Below are 14,046 nucleotides of genomic sequence, written 5' to 3'. Positions count from 1 at the left end.
AGTGAAACAAGGATGCCCATTATCACCTCTATTATTCAACATAGTACTAGAAACACTAGCAATAGCAATTAGAGAAGAAAAAGAAATCGAAGGTATCAAAATAGGCAATGAGGAGACTAAGCTATCACTCTTTGAAGATGATATGATGGTATACTTAAAAAATCCTAGAGAATCAACTAAGAGGCTGTTAGAAATAATCAACAACTTTAGCAAAGTTGCAGGATACAAAACAAATGCACATAAATCATCAGCATTTTTATACATTTCCAACACATTAGAACAGCAAGAGGTAGAAAGAGAAACACCATTCAAAATCACCCTAGACAGTATAAAATACTTGGGAATCAATCTAACAAAACAAACACAGCTATTATACGAAAACAACTACAAAACACTTTCCAAACAAATAAAACTGGACCTCAACAATTGGAAAGCCATTAACTGTTCATGGGTAGGACGAGCTAACATAATAAAAATGAACATCCTACCCAAATTAATTTACCTATTTAGTGCCATACCTATCAAATTACCAAAAAACTTCTTTACTGAATTAGGAAAAACTATAACAAATTTCATTTGGAATAACAAAAGATCAAGAATATCAAAGGAAATAATGAGAAAAAATGTGAAGGAAGGGGGACTAGCAGTACCAGATATCAAACTATACTATAAAGCAGGAGTCATTAAATCAATATGGTACTGGCTAAGAGATAGAAGGGAGTATCAGTGGAATAGACTTGGTGTAAATGACATCAGCAAGACAGTGTATGATAAACCCAAAGACCCCAACTTTTGGGACATGAATCCACTATTTGACATAAAACAATATGGGAGAGATTAGGTCTAGATCAACATCTCACACCCTACACCAAGATAAATTCAGAATGGGTAAATGACTTGAATATAAAGAGGGAAACTATAAATAAGTTAAGTGAACACAGAATAGTATACTTGTCAGATCTCTGGGAAAGGAAAGACTTTAAAACCAAGCAAGAGTTAGAGAAAATTACAAAATGTAAATTAAATGGTTTTGATTATATTAAACTAAAAAGCTTTTGTACAAACAAAAGCAATGTAGTCAAAATCAGGAGGGAAACAACAAATTGGGAAAAAATCTTTATAACGAAAAACTCTGACAGGGGTCTAATCACTCAAATATACAAGGAGTTAAAGCAATTGTATAAAAAATCAAGCCATTCCCCAATTGATAAATGGGCAAGAGACATGAATAGGCCATTTTCAGATAAAGAAATCAAAAGTATCAAAAAACACATGAGAAAGTGTTCTAAATCTCTAATAATTAGAGAAATGCAAATCAAAACACCTTTGAGGTATCATCTTACACCTAGCAGATTGGCTAAAATGAAAGAAGGGGAGAGTAATGAATGTTGGAGGGGATGTGGCAAAATCGGGACATTGATGCATTGCTGGTGGAGTTGTGAACTGATCCAGCCATTCTGGCTGGCAATTTGGAACTATGCCCAAAGGGCTATAAAAGACTGCCTGCCCTTTGATCCAGCCATACCATTGCTGGGTTTGTACCCCAAAGAGATCATAGATAAACCGACTTGTACAAAAATGTTTATAGCTGCGCTTTTTGTAGTGGCAAAAAACTGGAAAATGAGGGGATGTCCTTCAATTGGGGAATGGCTGAACAAATTGTGGTATATGCGGGTGATGGAATACTATTGTGCTAAAAGGAATAATAAACTGGAGGAATTCCATGCAAATTGGAGAGACCTCCAGGAAGTGATGCAGAGTGAAAGGAGCAGAGCCAGAAGAACATTGTACACAGAGACTGATATACTATGGTAAAATCAAATATAATGGGCTTCTGTACCAACAGCACTGCAATGACACAAGACAGCTCTGAGGGATTTATGGTAAAGATGCTACCCACATTCAGAGGAAGGAATGCAGGAGAGGAAACATATAAGATAAACAATTGCTTGAATGCATGGGCTGAGGCGGACATGAATGGGAAATAGACCATGAACAAGGACACATGGTACAACCAGTGGAAATGTGCGTTGCATATGGGTGGGGGGAGAGCTGGGGGTGAAGGGGAAAGTAGGGGCATAAAGTATGTAAACAGATTAAAAATGAATATTAATAAATGTCTAATAAAAAAAACTCAATGAGCTTATTCAGAAAGTAATGCATTTATATTTATTGGTCATTTTGGAAAAAGACTAGGTAACCAAGGTGGTAGGCTGTCATAGAATAGATTCTTTCTCAGGACTAGAAAGCATCTATGATAATTTTCGATCCTTGATATTCTGTAGCTTTTGCTTTTTGCTTTTGTTTTTTGCTTTTTGACTGTATTACATTCAAACCCCCTTCTAATCTAATCTAAGACTAATAAAAATCTATACAAATGAGTGTGCCTTTTCTTAAGAGATAATATGGTTTATTTGGAAGACCATTTGGTTTAGAATCTGGAGATATGGACTTTAAAGAAAACACTGTTTGCTCTCTGTATGGCTTTTTCTAAGTTATGTAATCCATTTGGATGCCATTTTACTCTCCTTTAAAAAATAATTCTTGATACTATTTTCTGCCAGCCTAAATATTATTCAGTATATGCAGAAAGTATTCAAAAGTAAAATATTTAGAAGTACACAAAAGGACACCAATACTTTATTTGTGTTTAATAATATTTTAATGTAGAATTATAATTCTACATTAAAAAACAAAAGAATGTATGTCCTCACTTGAGTCTCTTCTTGTCTGATTACTTTAACAAATCCATTCAATTGTATGTATCCGGGAAAGGTGAATACTCTAATAAATGAACATTTTAAGAAGATAATTTTATGCCAATTTATAGTAAGATAAAACTAGGTGATTCATTAGACAGAATGCTAGACCAGCAGTCAGGAAGACTTGTTTTCCCAATTGCAAATTTGACCTCAGACACTTTATAGCTCTATGATCCTGAGGAAAATACCTCGTTTTCCTAGCCTATAAAATAAGCTGGAGAAAGGAAATGATAAACCACTCCAGTATCATTTCTATGAAGACCTAAAATAGAATCATAAAGAGTTAGATATAAATGGATAACAACAGAACAAAGTAAATATCTAATTTTCAAAAACATGCATCAATTTTGTCACTAGCAGACTGTTAGTAAATGTTATATAAAATGAATTGAATTGTGAATCAAAGTCATATTGTTCATTTAAATTTTATAATTTCTTCATTGATTATAACAGGTTGTATAAACTATCTCAGGTTTAACCTACATTGAATACTACTTTTAAATCTCACCATGTGCCATTGTACTCCATTATACAGATTCAATGGTGTTCATCTGTGTCAATCAAATTCAGTTACCTGACTCTTAAAATTATTTTGAAAACTTGGAAGTCAATGATGACTGAAAATGATAAAATGCATTAAAAAACATTAACTGAGGTGAGAAGAGGAAGAACTTCAAGAAATATAATTCTACTAATGTTCATAAGATCAATTCATGTATCTAATAGAGTTACCTTTTAAATGAGAGACTTTTCAGATAGATTTTACTTATTATCTTCCACACAAATATTTCTTTTTCTTTTTTTTTAATAATTTTTTATTTTTAGAAAAATTTCCCATGGTTACATAATTCATGTTTTTACTTTACCCTTTACCAAGCCCTCAACCCCCCCTTTCCCCATAGTCAAGACTTATTTACATATTATTGATAGTTACATTGGTGTGGTCTCTTCTGGGCTACATACCCAATCATGTCCTCATCAATCCAAGTGTCCAAGCAGTTGCTTTTGTTCTGTGGTTCCACTCCTGTAGTTCGTCCTCTGAACATGGGTAGCATTCTTTTCCATAAATCACTCAGAATTGTCTTGGGTCATTACATTGCTGCTAATATGGACTTCCATTACATTCTATTTTACCACAGTGTATCAGTCTCTGTGTACAATGTTCTTCTGGCTCTGCTCCTTTCACTCTGCATCAATTCCTGGAGGTCTTTCTAGTTCACATGGAATTCTTCCAGTTTATTATGCCTTTCAGTACAATAGTATTCCATCAGCAACATATACCACAATTTGTTTAGCCATTCCCCAATTGAAGGGCATACCCATGCTTTCCAGTTTTTTGCCACCACAAAGAGCGCAGCTATAAATATTTTTGTGCAAGTCTGTTTATCTATGATCTTTTTGGGGTACAATCCCAGCAATGGTATGGCTGGATCAAAGGGCAGGCATTATTTTATCGCTCTTTAGGCGTAGTTCCAAATTGCTATCCAGAATGGTTGGATCAGTTCACAATTCCACCAACAGTGCATTAATGTCCAAATTTTACCACATCCCCTCCAACATTCATTACTCTCCCCTGCTATTATTTTAGCCAATCTTCTAGGTGTGAGGTGGTACCTCAGAGTTGTTTTGATTTATATTTCTCTAATTATTAGAGATTTAGAACATTTTCTCATGTGCTTATTGATACTTTTGATTTCTTTATCTGAAAATTGCCTATTCATGTCCCTTGCCCATTTACCAATTGGGGAATGCCTTGATTTTTTTTATACAATTGATTTAGCTCCTTGTATATTTGAGTAATTAAACCTCTGTCAGAATTTTTTGTCCTAAAGATTTTTTCCCAGTTTGTTGTTTCCCTTCTGATTTTAGTTGCATTGTTTTTGTTTGTACAAAACCTTTTAATTTAATACAATCAAAATTATTCATTTTACATTTTGTAATTTTCTCTAACTCTTGCTTGGTTTTAAAATCTTTCCTTTCCCAGAGATGTGACAAGTATACTATTCTGCGTTCACCTAATTTACTTACAGTTTCCTTCTTTATATTCAAGTCTTTCAACCATTCTGAATTTATCTTGTTGTAGGGTGTGAGAGGTTGATCTAAACCTAGTCTCTCCCATATTATTTTCCAATTTTCCCAGCAGTTTTTGTCAAATAGTGGATTTTTGTCCTAAAAGTTGGGCTCTTTGGGTTTATCATACACTGTCTTGCTGACATCACTTACCCCAAGTCTATTCCACTGATCTTCCCGTCTATCTCTTAGCCAGTACCATATTGTTTTGATGACCCGTGATTTATAGTATTACTTAATATCTGGTACTGCTAAGCCATCTTCCTTCACATTTTTTTTCATTATTTCCCTTGATATTCTTGATCTTTTGTTCTTCCAAATGAACTTTATTATAGTTTTTTTCTAATGCAATAAAAAAGGTTTTTTGTAGTTTGATTGGTATGACACTGAATAAGTAAATTAATTTGGGTAGAATGGTCATTTTTATTATGTTAGTTTGTCCTACCCATGAGCAATCAATGTTTTTCCAATTGTTGAGATCCAGTTTTAATTGTTTGGAAAGTGTTTTGTAGTTATGTTCGTATAATTCCTATGTTTGTTTGGGTAGATAGATTCCAAGGATTTTATATTGTCTAGGGTGATTTTAAATGGTGTTTCTCTTTCTACCTCTTACTACTGTGCAATGTGTTGGAAATATATATAAATGCTGATTATTTATGTGCATTTATTTTGTATCCTGAAACTTTGCTAAAGTTGTTGACTATTTCTACTAGCTTTTTTGTTTATTCTCTAGGATTTTTAAGTAGATCATCATATCATCTGCAAAGAGTGATAGGTTAGTCTCCTCATTACCTATTTTAATACCTTCATTTTCTTTTTCTTCTCTAATTGCTACTGCTAGTGTTTCTGGTAAAATGTTAAATAATAGAGGTGATAATGGGCATTCTTGTTTCACACCTGATCTGATTGGAAAGGCTTCTAATTTATCCCCATTGCATATTATGATTGTTGATGGTTTAAGATATATACTGTTTATTATTTTTAGGAAAGGACTTTCTATTCCTATACTTTCTAGTGTTTTCAGGAGGAATGGGTGTTGTATTTTGTGAAAGGCTTTTTCAGCATCTATTGAGATAATCATGTGGTTTTTGTTGGTTTGCTTGTTGATATGGTAAATTATGTGGATGGTTTACCTAATGTTGAACCATCCTTGCATTCCTGGTATAAATCCCACCTGATCATGATGAATCACCCTCTTGATCACTTGCTGGAGTCTTTTTGCTAGTATTCTATTTAAGATTTTTGCATCTCTATTCATTAATGAGATTGTTCTATAATTTTCTTTCTCTGTTTTTGATCTACCTGGCTTTGGAATCAGTACCATATTTGTGAAATAAAAAGAGTTTGGTAAGACTCCTTATTTGCTTATTATATCAAATATTTTGTATAGTATTGGGATTAATTGTTCTTTGAATATTTGATAGAATTCCTTGTGAATCCATCAGGCCCTGGCAATTTTTTCTTAGGGAGTTCTTTAATGGCTTGTTCAATTTCTATTTCTGATATGGGATTATTTAGGTATTCTATTTCTTCTGTTGTTAATCTAGGCAATTGGTATTTTTGTAAATATTCATCCATATGACCTAGATTGCTAAATTTTTTGCCATATAAAAGGCATTTCTGAAATATTTCTGAAATTTCAAAGATTTCTGAAATAATAGATGGACCTTCATCAGAGAAAATTGTGATTCTAAACTTTTTCAAAAGTCTGAATATCTAATAAATATTCTGAGTGGATGTATCCATGATTACAAGAACCAAGTAATGTCTAAGATAAAAAAAAATTATTTTTCAGGACTTGTATGAAGAAATTTGCATTTGGACAAGCAAAATTTATAAAAAAGAAAATGCTGTGCAATACTTGGAGTATTTTACTTTCTTCAGCTCTTAATGACCATTCTAGTGAACTATTTTGATGCTATTAATTGATTGAGATAGATATGGGCTTGCATGTTTCCTGATTTCCCAGTGCTTCTAACTTCTTTGATTTTCTTATGCTAAACTGCAGATCTCTCCTTGATTCTCTTTTATTCTGAATAGTCTGAAAATAGTTCTCCTAAAAAAATACAATGTTAAATTTGCTTATCTACTTCTATTATCACTTCTAATTAATTATTTTTCCAGATTACATGTTCATACAATTTTAATAATCATTTTCTAACACTTTGCAATCTATTTTTTCATTTCCTCCAATCTCTCCATAGAAGGGCAAGTAGTATGTCATAGACTGAGCATGTTTTATCATTAAATTCATATTTCCACATTTATCATGCTGAGAAAGAACACATAAATACCTTAAACTAGAGAAAAATCTATAAAGGAAATAAGTTAAAAATGCCATGCTTCAATTTGCATTCAGACTCTGTCAGTTCCTCTGATAGCTCTTGATAAAGATCTTTTTCATCAGAAATTCCTTAGAGTTGACCTGGATCCTTGCATTGATAATAATATTCACAGTTGATTATGGTACTTAATTGCTATTTATGTGTACAATATCCACCTGTTTCTTTTCACTACTGTAATGTTATTTGGCATTGCAATATGAAAAGCAAATTATTGACAGTTAGCATTTTGTAACTTAGAATGAACCGAGCTTACCATGTTCCAGGAAGGGCAAAAGTCAGTTGCTGGGAGGACTATATAAGCAGGATTTGGACGGAAGGAGAGGTCTCAATTTAGAGAAGGGATTTTGGTGGGAGTCTTGGATGGGTTTGGGTAGGCCAAGGTCAACTTAGGACACCAGTAACCAGCTCTGATCACTACCATACTCTCAAGTCCTGTGTGACTCTATACTGTACATCCTGATTAATTACTCATCAAGAAGAAGGAATATCAGTTACCACCAAACCTGATTCAGATTACACCAGCCTGGCTTTGCCAGGTTGAATCTGGTAGGCAAGCCACAACAAAGGTCAAACTTGAAACCCTGATTACCTTCAATTCTTATTAGTGTCTAATCATCTATAGCTTAAGCCAAGGATGCCCTTTACCCCTCTCTCCTTCAATTCCCTGTTCCCTTCCCCTAAATTTGTTATCAAATCTTAAACTCACTTAGGTGAATGTCATTCTTTACCTTAAGGATTAACAATCATAGCCTTGGGTATTTGAAGAAAGAGGGATTATTTCCAAGTGAAAGTTAAGTCGCAGTCGATTAGCTTGTACTTGCATCTTGGGGCCAAGATAAGCAGTTAGAAGAGCTGTGTTATCTGAACCACAGTTTCTTCACTTGAGTATTTGTTCTGGGACCCTTTTATACTGAAGTTGGGTGTAGCAGTTTCTTCACAAATATTCTTGTGGGCTCCTTAATGTTTCTTAGTTTGTTGTTTGGTTTATAATCTTGTTTACATTGCTTTTTTGCATAAACTTTAATAAAATTAATGTAGTTCAAGTTATTTTATATCTCAATGTTTTCTTTTTGGTATATAAATACCTTTTAACTACCCCCCAAAAATAAGAACATTCTTAGACATTATATGTATCATATCCCCATGCAGGAATGTAAACATTATAATTTTATTAAAATCTTTATGATTATGCTTTCCTGATTATCCTTTTACATTTCTCTTGAGCCTTCTAAATAGAGACTCACGTTTTCTCTTCGTCTATGTTCTTCACATTGTATTTGCTATTAGAATAAATTTAGTTTTCCTTGGTAAATTATTCTATTTTGTTGATACAAGCACTCAGATATAAATTTTCCCCTGAAGACTACTTTGGCTGTATTTCATTGATTTTAATATGTTGTCTACTGATTGTCATTCTTTTTAATGTAGTCTGCAATCATTTCTATGATTTCTTTTTTGACCCCACTAGTTTTGAAGGATTAGATTATTTAGTTTCCAATTAATTTACCATGGAGTCTTGTTAATTATAATTTTTATCACATTATGATCTGAAAAAGCTGCATTTATTATTTTGACTTTTCTGCACTTGTTTTCAATATTTCTATGCCCTAGAACTGTTCGACCTTTGTATATGTACCATGTACTGATGAGAAGAAGGTATTATTTTATCCCTGTTCAATTTGTTCTAGATATCTATTAACTCTAATTTTTCTACCAACTCATTCACTACTTTTACTTCTTTCTTATTTATTTTTTGGTTCAATTTATCTAGTTCTGAAATGGGAAGGTTGAGATTCCCAACTAGTATAGTCTTACTATCTATTTCCTTCTTGAGCTCCCTTAATTTCTCCTTTAGAAATCTAGATGCTATACCACTTGGTGCATAAATGTTTAGTAATGATATTACTTCATAGTTTATAATACCTTTTAGCAAAATGTAATTTCCTTCCTTATATCTTTTAATTAGATCAATTTCTACTTTAGTTTTTTCTGCTATCATGATTGCTATTCCTACATTTTTTTAACTTTAGATAATGCTTAATAAATTCCATTCCAGCCTTTTACCTCGAATCTCTGTGTGTCACCCTGCCTCAAATGTTTTTCTTGTAAACAACATATAGTAGGATTCTGGTTTTTAATCTACTCTGCTATCAACTTCTGTTTTATGGGTGAGTTCATCTCATTTATATTCAGCATTATGATTACTAATTGTGTATTGCCCTCCATCATATTATCCCCTTTATACCCTGCTCTATTCCCTTTCACTCTGTTCCTCCTCACCAGTATTTTACTTTTTATCAATTTCCCCACTTTCCCTACTCTTCAATTACCTCCCACTTCTCTTGTATTAATCCCCTTCTACTTCTTTCTAAGGTAAGATAGAATTCTATATCCCACTTAGTATATTTGTTTTTGCCTCTCTGAGCCAGTTATAATGAAAGCAAAGCTTAAGCATTATGCCTCATCATTCTTATCCTCCCCTCAATATAATGATTTTCACACCTCTTTATGTTATATAAATTACCCCATTCTGTTCTCTCCCTTCCTTTATCACTCAGTACAACCCTCTCTTTTACTCCTTAATTTTTTAATGTATCATTCATATGGATACATATTATGCATACATATAATTTCATAACATCACATTTACATGCATATAGCATCTTATATTAACATATACATCATATCATTATAATCACCTTACTTCCCTACCCTCCTTCTAAGTAAATTCCTTCTATCTTCTCTACTAGTAAGAGTAATTTTTTTTCAGAATTACAGATATCCTCTTTCCATGTAGACATATAAACATTTTTATCCTAATGAGTGCCTTAAATTTTCTCTTTCTTATTACATTTTTGGGCTTCACTTTTTAACTTCAAATTTTTTGTTTAAGCCTGACTTATTCCTCAGGAATGCTTAGAAATCTTCTACCTTACTGAATGTCCATTTTTTTCTCCTGAAATAATATGCTCAGTTTTTCTGGATAGATGACTCTGGCTTATAAACCCAAATCTTTAGCCTTTCTGTATATCACATTCCCCTTTAGATCCTTTAATATAGAAGCCACTAGAGACCTTTGTGACCTTGACAATAGCTCTGTGGTATTTGAATTGCTTCTTGCTGGCTGCTTGAAGGATTTTCTGCTTAGTTGGAATATCCTCTTAAACTTCAGTTCTTCCTTGAATTTAACTGTTACATTCCTGGAAGTTGTCATTTAAACATTTCTTTCTAGAGATGTTTTTTGAGTTTTTTCAATTTCAATTTTATTTTATCATATGAGGATATCTGGGCACTTTTCTTTGATAACTATTTATAATATAATGTCCTAGGTTTTTTCTTGATCATGGCTTCAGATAGTCCAATAATTCTCAAATTGTCTCTCCTAGATCGATTTTCTAGGTTAGTTGTTTTTTTTCAAAAGGATATTTTGTTTTCCTGTTTTTTATTCCTTTGATTCTGCTTTATTGTTTCTTGATTTCTCATAAAATCATTAGTTTCTAGATGGTCTATTTTGATTTTTAATGCTTGGTTTTCCTCTGTCAGTTTTTGGTTCTCCTTTTTCAATTGGCCCATTTCTTCTTGCATTACTTTCCTTTCTTTTTCCATCACTTTCCTTTCTTCTTTCAACTCTTTCATTTCTCTTCCCCACTTTTTCTATACCTCTAATAATTGATTTTTGAAATCTTTTTCTGAGTTCTTCCAGGCTTTGTGTCCAATCCATATTTTTCTTTTGATTTTTGCATGTGTTTCCTTTTTTTTTTCACTCTCCCCTTCTGTGTCACCACCTTGCTCTTTGTCTCCATAAAAAAGTTTTTAGAGTATGGTGCTTTTTTGATTGTTTTCTCATTTTTACTATCTAATTATACATAGGTCCTGTTTTCTGGGGAGTTGGAATATCCTCTTAAACTTCAGTTCTTCCTTGATGTTATTTTCAACTTGTTTTCTGAGTTGTTACTAGTTTACCAGATGGTCTGAGGGCTGAGAGCTCTGAGAACCCCCTCTCAGTGCTGATTAAATTGACCTTTGAGACAGGGCTAGTATAAAGAAGTTTCTCAGGCTTGGATGTAATCTTTAATCTCTGTCTGAACTTGATCAGATCAGGGGCTGATCAGATTCTAGCCCCAGGCTTAGGCTCAAGTTTTTGGTCTCAAAGTGTTCTTGATTCAATCAGGCACACCCTTCATTGCCCTGTCCTGAAATTCCACCTTTAGTTTTGGGCAAAAAGATCCCAGGGAGGCTTCCCCTGCGAACTGTGTCCTCATCCCAAACTGTGGATTATGTCCTCACTCCAAATGCAGGCTGGGATTCTTGGCTTTGCTGCTGATTCAGCTGCCTTCACATCCTGTGGCCATGGTGACACCTGCTTTGGCATGCTAATATGTTCTCCAATTCCATCATGGTGGACTAGACTTTTTTTTAAAAGCCTTACCTTCCATCTTGGAGTCAATACTGTGTATTGGCTCTAAGGCAGAAGAGTGGTAAGGGTAGATAATGGGGGTCAAGTGACTTACCCAGGGTCACTCAGCTGGGAAGTGTCTGAGTTCAGATTTGAACCTAGAACCTCCCATCTGTAAGCCTGGATGTCAATCCACTGAGCTACCCAGCTGCCCCTAGACTAGACTTTTTTGCCTGTCTTTTAAGTTACTTTATGTTGAAAAATTATTTTATTCTGTGTTTTTATGTATTATGTTGCTCCAGAATTCATTTTGAGGCATTGTGTCAGAGTTTTTTGGAGAGTAATTTGTTAGAGAGTTAGGTGTCTGTACCTTCTTTGCCTCTTGGCTCCACCATCATTCAGGTATTTTCAACCCATAGACTTTAGTGCTTAGGATTAGAATCATAATCAGTTTAACACAATGAAACCACTGATGAAAGTGTCATTTTATCTCACTCTTACTCAACTGAAAATAAACCTAGCTTTTTTAATGGACAAAACATATTTCCTAGAATACTACCAAAATGGACCATTGTAAAGCAAGTAATTATGGATGATATCCTAATTGTTACCATTGGTCAATTTCTAATGGTGTACCTGGATCAATATTTTATCCTAGATATGATGAAAAGTGTCATGAAGGTAAACCCAAATCAGATAACTCTGCCTATACTTGTATTATATTATACTATATTCTTAGTTCTGAAGGTAAAGTAGAATTTCTCTTTTCCAGAATGTACTAGTCTTTATGTTTGTATCTTTTTGGTACACTACCCCTTCTTCTATTTCAAATCTTCAAAAACTCCTGGAAGAAGTCACGGTAGTAACAATGACCCTTGGGACCTCATCTTACCCCATAATCTTTTTTTCCTCTTTAACTGACTTTCTATCATACTCATCATATAACTTGCTTCAGATTTTATCTTCTTTCTTTAAGCCCAAACTATTGGTATCCTATTTATTAGTAGCTGTCCTAATTTACTTAAGATACTGATGTCATCCAGAAAGATTTCCTTCACATTTGATTGTCCACATCTCAATGCCCCAGTAATTTAATACAAGTTCTTCTTTATTCTAAGAGAACGATGATGTCCTTGTCTTTGTAAATGATGATGATAATAATTTTCCCTTGGACACATGAAGGCATCTTATCTCTTCTCTCACTTTTTTAAAATTTTAAACCCTTAACTTCTGTGTATTGACTTATAGGTGGAAGAGTGGTAAGGGTAGGCAATGGGGGTCAAGTGACTTGCCCAGAGTCACACAGCTGGGAAATTTCTGAGGCCGGATTTGAACCTAGGACCTCCCATCTCTAGGCCTGGCTCTCAATCCACTGAGCTACCCAGCTGCCCCCTCTCTTCTCTCTTTCTCTGTCTCTCAACTATAATCTCTTCCTAAGTACTAACTTCAAATCATTATGCTTCTATAAAGTAAAAGATGGAAATGGAGGAAGGAGGAAAATTGAATGAGAGAGAGAGAAAAGAAGAGAAGAGGAGAGAAGAGGAGAAGAGAGAGAAAGAGAGGAGAGAGAGGGAGAACAAAAAAAAGAGAACAGCATGATATGGTTATTGCCACTAAAGATATAATTTGTCATCTTTTTAACATCCTCGGTTGATATTTACATCTAAATTATTATATCTATTGATCAATCAATATATTCAGAAAATAAATGATTTCCCAGTGTCATACTCTCAAAGTCTTCTTGACTCCAAGACCAGCACTCCAACTATCATACCACCTAAGTGTCTTAAATTCTAAATCTATGATATAAGACATTGGTACTTGATCTAGTGCTTTACCTGACCAAAGTCTCTTACATGTCTATATTCTAAAGTATTGTGATATGAGTAGGGACATGGTGATTGATTGAGATATCATAGTAAATTGAGAATCAACTGAAGGTACCTCTGTTTAAGTACATAGCCAAGTGAGTGCTGGGAAGTCCATGGTTATCTCCACCTTAACTGACTCATTTCAGATAACACTAGAAAAAACTTTCAAAATTGAATACTTAGGGAAGGTACATTCCAAAATAAATCTTGGTTCAGTAACTTAAAATAGATGATACATTTAATCACAATTCTTTTCCTACACTTGAGGTGGAATATTCAGATACTGTTTGAAACCAACAAAATGTATCAAAAATCTCTTTGATTTTAGCATCAATATAATCGCATGTCTAGAATTCATTCCCTTTACATTTTTGATTCTTAAAATACCTCCTTTCCTTCAAAACTCTATTCAAGTAAAAGTTTCTACATGAAGCTCCTCCTGATTTTCTAGCTATTCCTTCACAGCCCCTTAAAATGGTTCTTTGTATTTTTTTGTGTAAATGGTTATTTATGAATATATTATCTCTCCATCTTCATGTTGAGAGAAAGTTCTATTTCATTTTTGCCTTTATACTCCCTAGTATTTGAGGAGGGCATTGACT

Source organism: Gracilinanus agilis, chromosome 3, assembly GCF_016433145.1.
Source record: "Gracilinanus agilis isolate LMUSP501 chromosome 3, AgileGrace, whole genome shotgun sequence".
Taxonomy (NCBI): domain Eukaryota; kingdom Metazoa; phylum Chordata; class Mammalia; order Didelphimorphia; family Didelphidae; genus Gracilinanus; species Gracilinanus agilis.
Note: the sequence above shows the minus strand (reverse complement) of the source record.